Raw genomic sequence first — 7,991 nt, 5'->3', positions numbered from 1 at the left:
GGGAAGGGGAGGGGAGGCGGGGACGGCCCGACGCCGGACTCCAAGGGAGAAGGGGGAGGAAAGGGGGAAAAAAAAAAGCCACAGCACACCGGAGAGAGAATTTATTTGTCTCACACGTTGGGGGGGGGGGGGCAGGAAAAAAACCCTCAAAAGTACAGTTCACCGAGGATTCCATGTTCTCATTCAAAGAGTTTCAAAGTTGAAAGAGAAACTTTTCATCGCTTCAAGTCCACATCGTCAGCGCTCCCCGGCCGAGGGCCCGGCCGCCAACTCTCCGACCACCGCCAAGCCGCGCCGCCCGAGCCGGGCCCCCGGCCCCGCCGGCCCCGACCCCGCGCCCCCGCCCCCGCGGCCCGCGCCCCCCACCCCGGCGCCCCAGGTCCCGCCGCGGCCCGCCACCCCCGGGCAGGCCCGGCTCGCAGCCCCGCCGCCCCGCAGGCCGCCCGCCCGCCCGCCCGCCGAGCTCCCGGCCGCGGCCGCCCCCGCGCCCCGCCACACAAAGGGGCGCCCGGCCATTGTCGTCCGCCGCGCCGAGCGTCACCAGCACTAGCAAGGCAGTAGCTTGCGCAGTTATCTCCACAGCGGGCAATGTCACAGCCCGACCAACAGCACAAACTACTACCTCAGCCAGGGCCCTGGTGTCGGGAGGCGGCGCGCCCGGCCGCCGCCAGCCGAGCGGCCGCCGCTCTCCTCCGTCCTTCCTCCGCCGCCACGTCGGCCCCGCCCAGCGCCGCGCGGCCGCGCCCCGGGAGCAGAGGCGGCGCTCGGCTCCGGGAGACCGTCCCCGCCGCCGCCGCCGCGCTCCCCGCTCCGCCCGGAAGTGCCCACATCCCGCCCGCCCCGGCCCGGCGCGAGACGGGAACAAAAGCCCCGCAGAGCGGGGGCCGGGCTGGGCCGGGCGTCCGGGCGGCGGCGGCGGCGGCGGCGGCGGCGGCTCCGCGCGCGAGCACATGCGGCCGCTCCTGTGCGTGCGGCCGAACCATAGAGACCGCTTAAGGCGGCTCGCGCGCTACTCCCCACCACGTGACCGGCCCGCGCGGCCGCCCCCCGCGCCGCCATCTTACATCCGGGGCCCCGCCTCGGCGGCGTTCGACGTGCGGCCCCGAGGCCGCCCCCGGAGGGGGGACCCCAGGTCCACGTCACCGAGGTGCGGGGGCCGCGGGCCGCGCCCCCTCCCGCCCCGCCCCGAGCTTCGCGGGGCCCGGCGGCGCCCCCGGCTTCTCCCGGTGTCTGCCCGCAAGGAAAATGGCGGCCCCCCGCGCCGTCGAAGTGGACACGTCGCGCCGCGGCCCCGGCTCGGAGCTTCCGGCGCCTCCGCGCCCCGCGGCTGCCCCCGAGCCGCACCGTCCTTCCTGCGGGGGAAGCCGGCGGGGAGGCGCGGCCCCGCCTGCGGCGCAGACTCCCGGGGCCGCTGGGGCAGGCAGGTGACTTCGCGCCTCGCGGAGGCGAAGCGAGATCGGCCCGGCGTGACGCAGAGCGTCGGGGTAAATGAGAGGCTCAGGGAAACCAGTAGCGTGCCCGTGCTTGTGACTTAGGAACTGTTCGGGACCCGGACTCGGCCGGCGGCCCTGCAGCGGGGCCCGCGGGGCGGGGGCGGGGGCGGGGCGGGGCGCGCGTGCGCAGTCGGCTCCGCGGGGCAGCGCGCGGCGGCCGGACGCCCGGGCGGGAAGGCGGCGCGGGGGCCGCTCCCGGGGGCTTCCTCGCGGGAGGAGCAAGAGCGTCTCTACCGCTTGAAGCCTCGGTAGGATTCTGATAAAACTGCCAAGTGACTGACTGGACACCGTCCTTTCGTTGCTGTCCTGTACACAATTTCACGAAGAAGTTGTTTTCAAAATTACCACAAACCCCGCCTGACACGATTCGAAGTAAGTGAACATTGGTGTGTGATATGCAAATTCAGAAACCAAAACACAGCTGACTGCCCAAGGCTTGTTGTAAGCGCTTTAAGGCAACTGCGGAAAGGTAGTTTGGGATGTCCCTGTGAAATCCCTCCAGTTAATCCACTTTATGGATTTATTTTGTGCGTGCGTTTGTGTTTTTTAGGTATTTGTTTTTGTGCATGCACAGAACACACTTGCAGCGAAACCCTTTCCCTGACAAAAGCGGGAATTTGTGCGTCACAGTGCTGCTCACCAGAAAGCCTGCAGACACGGGACCAACAGCGTGGCTCGGAGTCGGCCCACCTGGCCCTGCAGTGACAGTGACGGGGGTGCCTGGCATCGGCCTCCACTTGGCGCGCGGGGCCACGTGATCCTGCACTCCTAGCACAGGGCATCTGTCACAATATACAGGTTTTCAGCGGTCTGGTCGACAGCATGGACACATTAGAATACAGTTTCCAACGTAGTCACTACGTACCTCAGCTGCACCCAGTTCCTTTCCACAATCCAACTGTTGCCGACAGCGCCGACACCAAGGTACTCCTCACCCAGACACAGCTCTTATCAGCCATCTCCGCTCCAGCCTCAAACACTCTTATCTTTGCCCAGTGTGACGGCCCTCAGCTTATCAGCCCTTCATCATGACCACAAGGCAGGAAAACTGCAACAGCTTCTATCTGAGCTTTCCCCTGCTCTAAACTCCCTCAACTCCATCCAGCTGTAACTGCAATTATCTTCTTTCGTTTCATAATTTACCCCCAAAAATAATCACTCCAAGCTCCTGCCACCTGAAATCTAGTCTGCTTAGCTCTCAAAGAATTTCACCAAGGGGCCTCAGTCCCTCAACCTTGTTTCACACAACACACTGAAATGTACCTCATGTTCACAGTATGCTTTGCTTATATTGTTTTTACCTGAAATAGCCCCCAGTATCTTTCAGACCCATGCAAAAATCTACTTACCTATCAAGGCCCATTGAAAATCCTATCTCTGTCATCAAGCCTTTTCATTTTTTAAAAACTGATTTTCCTCCTGAATACTAACAGCAAGAATACCCTAAAGCCACAGAAGACTAAGCCAAGGTTCCCTACTTTGTGATCCCAGATATCTCTGCACTGGTCTTTCACAGTACTTTGCACACTTGTTAAAAATCTGTATTTCCCTCAAAACTAAATTCCATGAGGACACAGCCTAACTGAATGGCTAACAAATAGTAACTAAAATATCAAGGACACGAATACTTTATATACAGTCTTGTATTATTTTATGTGGTTTCCTCAAGTAACTATAAGCACCTAAGAGCTTCCAGTGACTCTGTCATACAGAAAGGACAGTTATGAGCACACAGTTTTTAATTAATACACAGTGGTTGTCCAATAAAGGGCAAAAAAAAAAAAAGGGGTGTGTGTGTGTGTGTGTGTGAGAAGGCATAGGTTTTCTGCTCATTTCTTGGATATTGTGTATCAAAACTGTATTTTATTTATGCAACACCAACCTAGGTGACGGGCCGTGCTTTTTAACAACTTTTTAAATCCTAATAACTCTTACCAGTTAAACTCTACTGTTAAGTACAATTGACAGATGAGAAAACCAAAATACATTAATATACTCGCCTCAGGTCACACAGCTGGGATTTGAACTGAGGAAATCTGATCCCAGACTCTGGGCTCTTCATCGCTATGCTACTGCTTACGATATAACCTCTCATAACAAACTGCAAATCAGTAAGATACCATCCTGGACCAATAATAAAAAAACAACGCAGCTCTAGCGGTCACAGCCTTTAGACAAATCTTTTTTCACAGTATTTCAAGTTCTTTGTTATGTCCCAATGGCTGTGCATAAAAAATAACTGTCCAAAACGTAGTTTAGATTTATTTTACTAACTCTTGAATTGTAATGGAGAACATTTTTTAAGATGTGAAACTGGCATGTCGTGGAAGGAAACAGCTTTCGAAGCAAGACATGCTAATGCACAGCTTCTAACTGTGTGACTCTAGGCGAGTCACTTCAGCCTTTAAACCTGGACTTCTTCCTCTGTAAAATGAATATAATGCATAAAACTTTCTTCGTAGGCCTGCTGTGAGGATTAAAAGGAATGATATAGGTAAAGCCAGTACCAGGTACTCCAGAAATGATTAAAGTGAGAAATTAGAAAATTTATTATAACTATACCTAATTGCTATAATAAATACTACAAAGACTTTTCAGTACCATACACTTACTACACAACTCAGGTTCTCGAAAATGAAATTTTAAAACAAACTTTTTCTTTGAGAAGCAGAGGGGTTGTATGACATTGCTATAGATAGGTCATCTCAATATTAGCCTTACTAAATTCAAAATAAATAGGAATTATTATAATACAAAATAAATGATTAAAAGGGTCTATCCGCGAGGATTTTTTACTTGACCTAGAATTTTTACACAAAGTTCTAAATCTACTTTCTTTACAAACAGCTGAGAAACACCTCCTAATGTTCTTCTGACTATATATTCTTCTAATTTTTATTTTACATATTGACAATTTCAACAAAACTCTCAAAACACATCTCCATTATTCTATTTTTAGAAAGTTTTTCCAAATTGACCATGTATATATAAGCCATCCTAAACATATTTGAATCATTATGCATGGAGTCTTTATCCAGAGCCAATTACGTGGAGTGTCTCTAATGTGTTGAACCTAATGGGGATGAGAAAGCAAACACAAAGTGTACTGAAGAGGAAAATGAATCATTTATCGATCTGAAAGTAAATTGTCAAAGTAGTTCTAATTTTAAGGTACAATGAGAAAACAGTGCTGGAAAATAATTAAAAACTTAGAATCGTGCTGAGTAGTAGCTGTAAAGCAAATTAAAAATCTATGTAATCACAGCTATAACCATGCAGTTTCTGTGAAAAATGTATCCTGGGCCACAAAGAAAACTTGGGTTTGAGGCCAAGAGACTTTCATGATTATAATATATAACTGATATATCTCAACAACATAAAAATTGTAAGGAGAAAGTATAACAACAGCAGTATTACTTTCAAGAACTGTGTTGGGAGCTAAAAAAGAATCTCACAAAATTAGATAAATATATCCAATCTGACATAAACACCATATGGTAACTGCCTAAAAGACAGGACTTGTATGTTATGTGTTAAAATCATGACACAGAGGTAGTAAAAACTGGAAAGCAAATGCAATTTGCACAGTTGGGTCTGAAGCCTAATATTTTATTTTTCTAGATAAAAAGAGTAAGAGTGCAATATTATAGCTTTGGAATTTTTCTCCCATCTAGTAAAACTTCATAGAAAGGAGGAGTTGTTATTATACTGCAGTAGTTACCCAAATAATGGCTCAGTTTAGCAGATCTTCCCTGGTTGCACTCCTTGTTGAATGTTATTTCAAAATAAAACTTAATGTAACTACATTTGCAGCAACTGAAAATGGCCTCAGAATTCAAAGGTAAAATTTTTTCTTATCCAAGGGGCTAGCTTGAATCCTACAGTGTGATTATGAACATTTTAACTGACCTCTGTGTCACTGTAATACTAGGCACAGGGATACCAAATACACTCTAGGAAGACCAGAGATGAGTATGGTTAACACTAGCTCTTCTCCAAGGAATACTGTTTTGCAACAGAAAATTAGAAACAGCAGAAATATTTGGGCAACATGCTGGCTCAAATCTTTCTGAAGGTAGGCAGTATATTGTAAATCAATAATACTTACATAACATAAAGCTAACAGTTCAAAGTATTTGCCTTCAAGAACAAAGAAAAAGCCCCCTCCAAAAAAGATTAAGTTTTTTAAATCTCATTTAAACAGATTTTAAAGACTCTCTTTCAGAAAAGTGGTATAAATCTCTATCCATATAACAGAAAAGAGGATTGTTCCAAGTTTAGCTGCTGAATTCATCGTATTTATAGCAAGCCCATTTGTGAACATCCTGGCTGCTGAATCCTGTGGTTTCAGAAAGATAGTAGAAGCTACAGTCATTACTTGAACTTGTTCAGCTATTTTGAAATGGCAGGGGGACTTCACCTTTGCAAAAAAAGCAACAGTGGCCAATGCAGAAGGTATTTCCAGAATCTCATTTAATAAAAAGGCGGTTGGCAGTGATCCTACCAGTAATCGCTCTGCTTCTTTTGAACAAAGCATAGGTGAAATTAAAGGAAGAGCTGGAACAGAAGAGGCAGAAAAATAAAAGAGGAATGAAAATGAGAAAAACTAGGGGAAAGTATAAAATAAGACGATTAAGGTAAACAGATTTTTTTTTTTTTAAAGGAGAGAAGGTGAAAAAGAAATGCAGGAGAGAAAAGGAGAAAAATATATAGTCAAAGTACTCAAGGTGGAGTAATATATTTATCAAACAACTTGAATAGTTAACATCATCATGAAATCAAATCTAAATTCACACCATGCGTTATTTTTCTCCAAAGAATTAGTAACTCATTTGTCATCTTTGCTTTAGAGATAATAATAGAGGCTTTGAAACTTTCACATGGCTTAGTGGAGTTTTGTTACTGTTTTTTATCTTTAAGTAAACTCAGTGCCCTATGCCCAACATGGGGCTTAAACCCAAGACCCCAAGATCAACAGTTGCATACTCTACTGGCTGAGCCAGCCAGCCAGGCTCCCCTTACACATGCCTAGAGAAGAGGGAGAGCCTCTGCTCCTCACTGCCTCACAAGTCAAGATTCCTAAGTGTTTATATTCACAAGAGGACTTATTGTGAGCTCCTATAAAGACAGCCAGGATGAGTATCTGCATGGCTCAGTGGGTTAGGCAACTTAGTCTTGACTTCAGTTCTGGTTGTGGTCTCGAGGTTGTGGGGTCGAACCCCATGCAGGCTCCACCCTGAGCAAAGAGCCTCCTTGAGATTCTCTCCTTCCCCCCCACACCACCACTTGCATGTAACGTGCTCTCTTTCTCTCTCTCTCTCTAAATGGATAAATAAAAAATCCTTAGAGCTAATACTGCTACTGCATTCAAAGTTAATTACTAGATTTATAAGAAATTGGTATTTACCAAACGGCTCTGAGTTTTTAAATAAATCAAGGTACAAGGACATTATAACCTCCTTTCTCAGTCTATAAAAACTTTTCAAATTGAAAGCACTACTCTACTTGCCAGATACAAAAAATTTAATTCAGTTGATTTTGCAGTATTAAAAACCGTTTTCCCATAAAACAAAAGTCAGTAACACACCGTGTGATAAACGCCTACTCTGATTAATAGTAATTTAAAAAGCCCAAATCCACTCTAACATACTAGCATCGTAAAATGTGGTAGTTAGTACAAGATTAGCATATCTGTCATGAGGCCAAACCTAGTCTGTAGAAATCTGAAGGACACATTAGCCTGCTGGCAATTCTTTCATGAGACTATTTTTGTTCACATTGTGGTGGTTTTTGATTTAAAAGAGCAAAACAAAACAGTAATTCACAATATTCTTGGCCTGGACATTAATTCTGTGGCTTCTAAATCTCCAATATTAAATTATATAGCAATCACAGGTAGGTGGGTTCCTGGAAGAAAGTACTCTTCCTGAGGACACAGACTTCACCTATAGCAGTCTCCTGAGGATTTGGCTGCCCATCTGAATTATTCTACGTTTGGAAAGACTGTATTATATTGGATCATTATTTAATAAACTTTCTCAGTAACATGAGTGTAATAAAGACAACCTTGGGGCACCTGAGTGGCTCAGTGGTTGAGTGTCTGCCTTGGGGTCCTGGGATCGAGTCCTCCATCAGGCTCCCTGCAGGGAGACTGCTTCTCCCTCTGCCTATGTCACTGCCTGTCTCTCACGAATAAATAAATAAAATAAAATAAAATAAAAAAAGACAATCTCATTAATACTTTTTGAGTGGTTTTCTGTACTACACTGTTTTATTCTTTTTTTTTTTTTTTAAAGTAATCTCTACACCTAACATGTGGCTTGAACTCAGCCCCGAGATCAAGAGTCACATGCTCTACTGACTGCGCCAGCCAGGCACCCCATACCCTCAGTTTCTCAGCTGACCCTTTGGTTTTATGGTTACCTGAGACTAGTGGTACCAAACTATAACAAGTAAAATACTCTAAGGTTACAGTGAGAAAAGACAACCTTGTTATTG

The sequence above is a fragment of the Vulpes vulpes genome, chromosome 16 (assembly GCF_048418805.1).
Source record: "Vulpes vulpes isolate BD-2025 chromosome 16, VulVul3, whole genome shotgun sequence".
In the NCBI taxonomy this organism is placed as follows: domain Eukaryota; kingdom Metazoa; phylum Chordata; class Mammalia; order Carnivora; family Canidae; genus Vulpes; species Vulpes vulpes.
The sequence above is the reverse complement of the archived record's forward strand: the minus strand, read 5'-3'. Positions refer to the sequence as shown.